Source organism: Leptonotus elevatus, chromosome 13 (genome assembly GCF_054856555.1).
Source record: "Leptonotus elevatus isolate MCC_2025b chromosome 13, RoL_Lele_1.0, whole genome shotgun sequence".
Taxonomy (NCBI): domain Eukaryota; kingdom Metazoa; phylum Chordata; class Actinopteri; order Syngnathiformes; family Syngnathidae; genus Leptonotus; species Leptonotus elevatus.
The window spans coordinates 5,373,532-5,384,059 of NC_141251.1; positions in this window are offsets into that span (position 1 = coordinate 5,373,532).

Here is a 10,528-nt window from a genome sequence, read left to right on the forward strand (position 1 = left end):
AAAGAAATAATGCAAACAAGCTTCCTCTTGCTAAACACTGATGAAGTCACGACAGCCACCTATGAAAAAGGGCAGACCTCCGCCAAGGAATCCATTGAAGCCACTGAGAACTACACTGGGCTAACGCCTTTTTAAGTGAAATCCGCAAAACAGAAATATCCCCTCGGCACGTTTTTATAGCATTTACATACTTTTAGAATAAAATAAAACACATAATAAATTGAGAGAGCAAGAGCAATAGATGACAAAAAATATTGCACAGTGTACAGATTCATCTACATATTTAACTCATTTGCTCCCAAAAACGTATAAATACATTCTATTTTAAATATTACCATGGTCCCAAAAACGTATTTATAAATTGTTTTTAAATGTTTTTTTTTGCCAGCTAGAGCTAGCATAAGACTGATGCAGCCTCTGAACTGAAGAGAATGCTTAAAGCAAAGGTAGTTATTATAAAAACGGTCAGCAGGCGGCAGCAGAGTATAAGTGATCAACCAGCAAAAAAAAACTGCTTTCCCCTCTGTTTTAAACAGATTTGTGAATAATGATGAAACTATATTCTAATGCTAATTGCTGCAAAACGGAAACAGATAGAAATATATATTTTTTCCTGATGAAAGAAGAAACAAATCATTTTTTTGGTAGGGTCCATGTTTTTATAGCAAGAGAACACAATATTCTGTGGGCCTTGCAAAATCTGTCAAAATCCAGTAAAACAGCCGGGAGCAAAGGGGGTTGCTTCAGTGAAAATGGCTGAGAGTGAATGAGTTAAAATAAACAAATTCTGTCCCCACCCCACGGCCCCAAACTAGCAAATTTAACAGCAAAAACTTGGCTGAGCTTGAAATAAACCTACTTCCTGTTTTCATTTTTCTTTCAAATGTAGTGCTAAAGAAAATTGTGTTCCGCCATCTAGTGGTAGATAGTGGAATTACAGCAAAAATAAAGACGATGAAGAAGAACAAAACCGGGTTATCACAAGGAAAAATAAACAACCTGCAAACCCAGAATGGAGGGGTGATGATTGATAGTTTCAAAAGTTTTTCATTATAAAGAAATATTAGAATAATATAATAGAGACATTATTAAATTTGATTAATTGTTACTATCAAACTCATTTTGTTTAACTCAAAATTTTGGGGCAAAATTTGCAAATTTCCTGTAAAAACAATTATTCAAATAAAATTGTATTTTCTGTATAAATCACAAAAGGTACAAACGTCAACACGTCTTGTCATGTGATAAATGGCTGTCAGCTGGTTGGGGGGGGGGGTCACGGGGGTCATGTTTGTGGTGGGCACGAGGGTGTACGGCGTGGGTATCAGTTAGCGGCGTTGGGATTAGGGAGTGCCATCGTCATCATACGACTGAAGACTGATTCACATTAGCCTCCCGATGACACGAGAGAGGGGGGGTGGGGGATTACGCTCTCTCACTTCTGGATGGGAATCAGGTAGACAACAAAGCCTGCCAAAGTAACACTTTACTACCCAGGATAGAAGGGAGAGGGTGCATAGGAGTGGAAATTAAAAGTACACACCCCATACATGGTACCATCTGGCATTTGAAAAAGGGTGTGTAGACTTTTTATATATGCAGTGTTTATTCAATCTATCATTTGCAGTTGTTGTTATCATTTATCCAATTATGCCCATTGATTGATTTAAAATTAAAATAGTACCCTGCAAATGATATTAATGAAGCATTTCAGATGACCAAAATGAACATTAGTGTATTTAGATATACATTATAATTGACAAAAAATGTAGATTTACAAGGAATAGAGACGGACCGCGAATAGCTTAAATAATTGACTTTCATTAAAATCGCCATGTTAATAACTAAATATCTTTTTTCCCCCCCCTCACAATATATATGTATGCATGTATATCAGCTTCATGACACATTATAACGCCAGTTTATTTCTTTACAGTAATCTTTTGTTTTTATATTTATATTTGACAATAACCGTGCTACATTTCCTTCTACAAACGTCTGCGGTGCAATGGAGACCACCTGCAACGTACGGCGGGTGGTTACCGTGGCAACCAGGATGACCTTCAGCGTGATGCTAAAGTTTACCTTCATGTATGCTTAAAAGACACTTACAGTAAATGTCACGCTACATGTTAATACAGTAAGTGTACACTTTTGTATTATTTGGAAGGACAGATGGACGCACGTCATCACATTCGGATTAGAGGACACAGCTAACTTTCTATTTCTAAAACTTTTCATTGTATTTCATTTGAATGCTGCAGTACTTGATATTCAATAAAAAAAAACAGAGAAATACATTTGAGTGTGAACGTTTAAATTTGGCCCAAGAAACAAATAATAGTAATAAAATGAAATAAAAATCCCCAAGAACATTTCTAGATGACTCAAGTTTAACTGAAAATGAAAATTTTGTTTTGTTTTTAACACACACAAAAAATATGTTTTAAGTTTAATATTTTGGAGTTAACAAATAAAATGCATCTATTCAAATTAATGGTGTTGCTAGCATTGACTAAAATTAATACTTCATGTTTTGTATTTTTAAAAGTTGTATTAAAGACAATGCACGTGTACATTTTATTATTTTGAATTTAATCATACATTTTTTAAATCATTTTTAAATCTAAAAGGTTATAGATAGACCACTATTTTTTGTATTTATTTTAAAACCTGCTTCCTATATTATTTTTACTATATAGCGTACTATATTTTTTTTTACAATGTCAGTGTTATACAATATACTTAGTGAAAAAAATACTCAGACAAAAATATATTTAGATATATGTATGTAATATATGTATATCTAATTTATGTTACATAATTAGCAAATATAAAATGACATACTTTATATCAAATGGTGAATATTAAACGTAGTACAAGTACAAACTGCACAATAAAGAAGTATACACAAATGACAGAAAAATGCATTAAATATGAACTCATTTGCTGCCAATAAACGTATGAATACGTTCTATTTTAAATATTACCATGGTCCCAAAAACATTATTTATATGTTTTTATGTTGTTGTTTTTTAATGCTAGAGCGCACAGAAGGCTTTGATGCAGCCTCTGAATTGAAGAGAACGCTTGAAGCAATGGTAGTTATTACAAAACGGCCAGCAGGTGACAGTAGAGTATAAGAGAGCAACCAGGGCCATGTTGGAAAAAAAGCTATTTTCCTCACTGGTTTCAACAGATTTGTGAATAATGATGAAATTTAGCTATACTCTAATGCTAACTGCTGCAAAACGGAAACAGAACAGATAGAAATATACTTTTTTTTCCCGATGAAAGAAGAGACTCTAATCTTTCTTTTGATAGGTTCCATGTTTTTATAGCAATAGAACACAATATTCTGTGTGCCTTTGAAAAATCAGTCAAAATCCAGCAAAACAGCCGGGATCAAAGGGGGTTGCTTCAATGAAAATGGCAAAGTTAAGTAGACTTATTTAGAATTATACATCATTATATAATATTTACATATTGTTGCATTATTATTCCCATTTTCCATCAAATGTAAGTAAAATATTAAAGATTTCCTATATGGTAACATTTACCCAAGCAAATTTACAGAATATCTCTCAGATTTGGGTTAGGTATCAAATTTAAAACAAAAAATCTGTATTCATAAGCAATATATGCTGTGTTACCAAAAATGGCGCCGAGTGCAACATCAGTGCAGTGCGTTATGAAACTAAGCTGCGCTGCATTGTACACGGTGTGCTACATGTGGTCCATCTGTCCTCTAGTGTGCACATACACTTACATATATGTACAAGTATATACCGTACCATACAGTACTATGCGCACACCCTGCAGCAGCAGGACTTGCCATTGCTTTGAGTTCCAACCACTGAAAGCCAAGCTGAACATAACGCCAAGTTCCTGTTGCGGAGAGTGTGTGTGTATAAGTGTGTGTGTGTGTATCGTATGGTAATGCTGTGTTCTTTTGCTTCCGGCTATGCATAGGGATGAGTATCCAGCACAATGGATGCTATATATGCACCACATTGATCATACGTTACATGTGTGTGTGTGTGTGTGTGCGCGGAGAAGTGGAGGGGTCAGTGGCATTGACAGCAAAAAGTGCTTCCATGTGTTTCCGACGCTCACACATAAACTTCGATGAGAATATACACACGTGCGCACGGACAGAGCGAGTCATAAGGTGAGTGAGGTTTTGACAGTCAAGTGAAAGCACTCACAGTTTATCCATCAACATTCAGTCCAGCTTATAAAACCACAAATGTGCTTTAATTCACATGATTTCTTATCATTACATTAGTTAATTTGTTTTATTGTTCAGGCAAGTTTGAATTTTTAATTGCGCACCTTCAGTGTAGTACCACGTTGTGCCACAATATGCCAGGCAGCGCTGAGCTCTACGGAAAGTGATGCAGCATAAATTAAGAGAAAGAAGAAGAGGCCGATTTTCTGTTTTGCTGCGCTGTGTGTGTTAAAGTAGCATTTGTTTGAAGGTAAATAATTACTGTGACTTCTATGCTCATTTCCGTGAGCCTGTCTATGGTGTTTTACAATTATGTTAGCATTTAGCAAGCAGACTTATTGGAACATATACGCTTCCCACTTCTACTTCCTCTTTCGTATTTCCTGTGTGCCGTCGTTTTATCGTTTAGAGGAACTAATTGGCCTCTAACATTCAGTCAAGTGTATTGCGACTTGTTACTGGCTACTATAACACATACAAACAAGGTATATAGCAAATGAGAATCAAATGTATTTACACAGCAAATTGTTCAACCAAATCATGTAATTTTGTAACAAAAGTCCACTAGCTTAATGCTAACATAACTTAAAACACCATAGTTAAGGTAACAGATATTAGCAAGGATGTTAAGATAATTATCAACCTTCAAGTAAGTGTTCTTTAACCCACAGGAAGCAGAAATGCCTACAAATGAGAGAATACAACAGAATATTAACAAAATATTGTCTTAATACTAACATAATGCGAAACGCCATAGTCGAGCTAATGAAAATGAGCAAAGATGTTGAGGGAAATAACTTAAACCCACATGGAGCAGCGACGCATACAGAGCATAAAATTCTGCTAGCTTAATGCTAGCATATACCGCAAAACATTATAGTCGAGCTAATCAAAAGTAGCAAAGATCTTGCAGTAAAAAAAGCATTAAAATAACGGCTACTTTAACATACATTGAGCAGCAACACATACAAAGCATAAAACCGCTAGTTTAAGCTAACAATGCCAAACGCTATAGTCTAACTAATGGAAATTAGCATTGATGTAATCCTAATCAACAGTTTTCAAACAACTGCTACTTTAACACATGGAGCAGCAACACATAGCCTACAAGCAGAGCATACAACATAAGAGACTTTGGTTGAAAAGTTGACCAGAAGCCTGCTAGTCTAATGCTAACTACTACATGTGAAAAACCATCTTAAGATGCTACGGTAACTCTAAACCTTCAAACAACTGCTACTTCAACACATGGAGCAGCAACAATTACGACAAAAATTATACTAGCTAATTTATAACACAAAACACCATAGTCGTGCTAATAGGAATTAGCATCGTTTTGTTTAGCATTAATACAATGAGCATGAATAGGACTTTTTGCTTTGCATGCTTATTGGTTCCTGCCCTCTCTCCTCCTCCGCAGACCACCGTGAAGAAGAGGAGGAATGCATGTACACACACACACACACACCATATGTGAGAGCACCAGTGTGGGCACACTGCACTGATCCAATATTACGCCTGTGGTCCTCGCTGGCTTTATGGGGAGACAGTGGGAGGCTGGCTAGGACTTTGTACATTCTCCAGCATATTTATTATGTGTGTGCGCGTGTGTACTTTCCACAGGCCCCCTTCGCTGCACGGAGGGCCTGCGTGAGTGTGTGCGCGGCGCTCCATGTGTGTTTAAGCTTTTTTGTTTAATTTCTACTTCCTGTTTTATTCTCGGCCTAATCCAAACGCAACACAGCTGTGCGTGGAGAGAAACTGAGGGATGGGGAGATGGAGACGGAGGGAAAGGGGGTGAGGGGTTGGGTTGCCAGGTCCTGGCGAGTGCAGCCGTGCTACCAACAGATGGAAGGCAAATGGGGTTACCAGCTTGGGTTTATCTTCTTTGTAGGCCAGACTATAACAGACACCGCCCACCCCCTCGTTTGGGTCATAATACGACGTGCAAATCTGCATATTTGGATGTCAGCACCCAGTCAACCCTGCCTCCATGACCCACAAGACTTTTGGGTCTATGACAATTAAGCCACTGAGAACTAGAGTGGGTTAACGACATTTCTGAGGTTGGGTTAGAAATTAAGACGAAATGTAGACTGGTAGAAATAAATGTTCTGTTCCAATTTTGACATATAGGGGGAAGTCCATTATTGAGTTAAGCACATTTCATCTGTGCCAATGCTCATCAGAGGTGGCAAATCCAGGTCCAGAAAGTAAAAACCCTTCCACAGTTTGGCTTTAGCCATTGATGCTAGCTAGCTAGCTCCCCAGCAGGTAAACAAGCACCATGGGAGCTCGCCAGGGAGCTAGCTAGCTAGCACCAGGGGCTAAAGCCAAACTGTGGCAGGGTTTTTACTTTCAGGACCTGCATTTGCCACCAAAATACAAAAAACACAATATAACAGCATGCACTGGCAGAGGTGGCAAATCCAGGTTCTGAAAGTAAAAACCCTGTCACAGTTTGTCTTTAGCCCTTATCGCTAATTGTTTCAGTTGTCGTGCTAGCTAGCTAGCTCCCTAGCTAGCTCCCATGGTGCTTGTTTACCTGCTAGGGAGCTAGCTAGCTAGCACCAGGGGCTAAAGACAAACTGTGGCAGGGTCTTTACTTTCTGGACCTGGATTTGCCACCTCTGATGCTCATAAAATCAGGTTTGAAATTATGTTTCGAGCTGTGTTCAGAATTACGTTAAATTGAAATTTTGCTTTTTAGCAGAAGCCTGAAGGTTTTGTGCTAACTCTAACGCTACCCATGGTCTGATAATTTTATCGCAGTTTGAGACCCCCGTTTGCTAATCCCACCTCAACATGACCCAAATAAGAGGCCTCGCCCAGCATGGCGTTGTGACACGACCCCCTTTACCAGGTGGGCTTTCCCCAATCTGACAGATTATGTAAAACAGGATTTCCCAATCAGAAACCAACCCTGGGACCGGAATGTACTAAAATATATATTTTTTAAAATCTATGAGGCTGAAATTCTTGTGCCGACACTGATTGCAATTTTGAACTGTTTATAAATCCTTTGATGTAGAATCATTGGCATGGCGACCCCAGCTACAACCAGCCCTAGATTAAGAATGATCTCATCTCATTTACCGCATTTAGTTAAATAAAAAAGTAAACTACCTGAGTCTCACAGTGTGGCTTCTTTGCGGTCCAGCGTTACATTCACCCACTTGAAATGTGCCATCGAATTGGCGAGCTTTGATGTCTCAATCAAGCGTGTTGGAGCCGGGGGAACATCTTAATAGAGCAGAGGGGGGATTATGCGGATATATATGTTCATATAATCAGAAATTCATAGGTTATTATCAGGAGACTGGAGGGGGGTGCGCTTTAGTCGGGGTCTCGCCACTCTCTGCTATCACGAGAGACACGGACGCTAATCCTGTTACTCTTTCATCGCGGAGACGCCAAAGTGGAGCAGGCCTCTTCCTCCTCCTCTTATTTCAATGCGGACGATGGAAAACATTTACTTAACATCCTTGATATCTATGGCGGACCAAAACTGCCAAAATTCAAAATAAATAAATGTCTAAATAAATAAATAAATGACTAAAAGTGAAAATAAAAACGGATAAAAAATACATATAATTTGAAAATTAAATCCAAAAAAATAAATACAAATGGAAATAAAAACATGACACAAATATATATACATAAATACATGTGTATTAAATGTTTTAATTCTTTTTTTATATCCGTTTTTATTTTCACTTTTAGTCATTTATTTATTTAGAAATTGACCCCAGTCTCCACAAATATTGCATTATTATTAAATGTATTACTGCAAAATTTTGAGGTGGACGTGTGTCTGCTGAGTTGCGACTGGAATTCCCCCAGTACAGGCTTTCCAAGCAAGGTGCAGTCATTAATCGCGTGTTAAAAAAAATTGTGGCGTTAAAAGAACTACAAATTAACACACTAATTTTGACAGCCCTAGTAAAAAAAAAAAAAAAAAAAAAAAAAAATTTTTAATGCATGTATCAAACTAATGCATACGATAAACTACCACGTGTCAAAGAGATCACATGTCAAGGAAATGTAAACTTACCTGAAATTCAGAAAACTTGGGACAAGTCATAATAACCTTATCAAACAAATACAAACATATCAGAAATGAACGTGTCACAATTACGGACATTCCACATTCAGGTAACTATCCCGAATCAATGGCGCGATTAGTTAATAACCATGTGTCAAACAAATGCAAACATACCATGTGTCAATGACAAACAAATAGACATTCCCACGTGCCATCAAATTCATCTTTAACAGAAATTACCATGTGTCAAATTTACCATGTGTAAAGTGAAAAAAAAACAAAAAAGTAAACTTACCCAAAACTGAGATTCAGGTAATTTTATATCCCTGTGGGGCAATTAATGAGCATGATTCAAATAGCACTTACCAAAAATGATGATGTGTTTAACAAACGCAAAAGAACATCAATTGGTGGTAGGTCGAAAGAGGCACTACTAGTAGACAGTTATATTATTTTATCATGTGTCAAAGAAACAATGGTTTACCAGAATTTAGCATGTGTCAAACCTACCATAATCCGTTAACATATTTATTCCCACAGGGAAATTAATGACCACGTGTCAAACTAATGGAATGGATGGCTGACTTCAGCAGGCATTCACTCCATTGATATTTATTACCCGGTACATGAAATGCAACCATTGTTTTTAGTCCACTTTTGTTCATTTTCATTGCACACAAGAAACTTTTTTGTACGTACAACACGCATGCCTGTGGGGATTACCATGATAAGATGCGGTGTCTCAATTCACGTTTGTAGTTGAAATTTGACAAATAATAAAACTTCCGTTTCCCCCCACCCACGCCCACCATTTGTAGCTTTGACCTTTAAGCGCAGGAAGCTACATTAGAGCCACAAATACTGCTCTGCTGTACTTCTTAGAGGGAGTGCTGAGCTCGGGTACCTTTCACACACGACAACGAATAAAAATTACAAGTCACAATAACTTCAATTTGCAATTATTCTATGGTTATTGTTTGAGATTTTTCTAAAACATGGAACATTTCACTTGAAATTAAAAAAATCAGCATTTTTAAGAATGCCCATACATTATAACCAGTCTTTTGACCCTTACTGTTAATTTTCCATTCAGCCAAGAACACCCTATTTTTGTATCAAATTATTAAATACAGATCATTTTCAAATGTGTAAGTACCTGTCTGACAATAAAAAAATGATTATTAATACTTAATATTTTAGAGAGGTAGGAAAGTGTATTTCATAGGTGCCCTAGTTACTATCCCATAAAAATACATACATTTACAAATATGGATACAAAATTTCCATGATTTTCCTTGATTAAACACACACTTGTAAATCTGAAATTTATTTTGGACAAACTTTCAGGGCGAAAGAATGACTTCACAGTATTTATATATGGAGGACAAAAACTGCCAAAATTTAAAAATAAATAAATGACTAAAAGTGAAAATAAAAACGCATATAAAAAATATAATAAAAAATATTATAACAATAAAAAAATATTAATGAAAAAAAAAAACAGAACATACATACTCTGCTCTCACATTTATTTCATGCTGCACACGCTGTCAGGACGAAATGTTATTCAAATGAGGGGGCGGGGCGGACAAGATAGTCGTTCATTGCTGGACCTCTCCATGCAAGTTGGCGAGACTTCCTTGTTGTCTACCCGCTCACTCAACCAATGAATGGCAGTTTGCAATGGCTGAGTCTAACCCAAGATACGCTTAGGACCGCCCCTCATTTGAATAACATTTCGACCTGACAAGAGCGTCTGCAGCATAAAATTAATGTGAGAGCAGAGCGTTTTTATTTATTCATTTATAATTATATATTTATTTTGACATTTATTCAGTTTTTTTATGTCATTTTTTATTTCTGTATTTATTTTAACTTTTATTTATTTATGAATACGTATGTATTTTGTTGTTTTTATTTCCATTTATATTTATTTTTCGTATTACATTTTTGAATTATATTTTTTTATATCCATTTTTATTTTCACTTCTAGTCATTTTTAATTTTAGCAGTTTTGGTCCTCCATATTTATAATGTCATCAATTTGGACCCCAACAGCATGCAAGTGCGGACATGACTGCAAACACTGGTCTCCCCTGCTGTTTTTTGTGTATTATATTTTTATTATCTTAGGATAAAAAAAACATTAACAATTACATGGGATGCCTTGTTCTGCATAATTTAAACGTATACACAGTGGGAACAGGAATGGCAATGCTTTTAGACATCATCACAGCCTCTTCATAAACCCC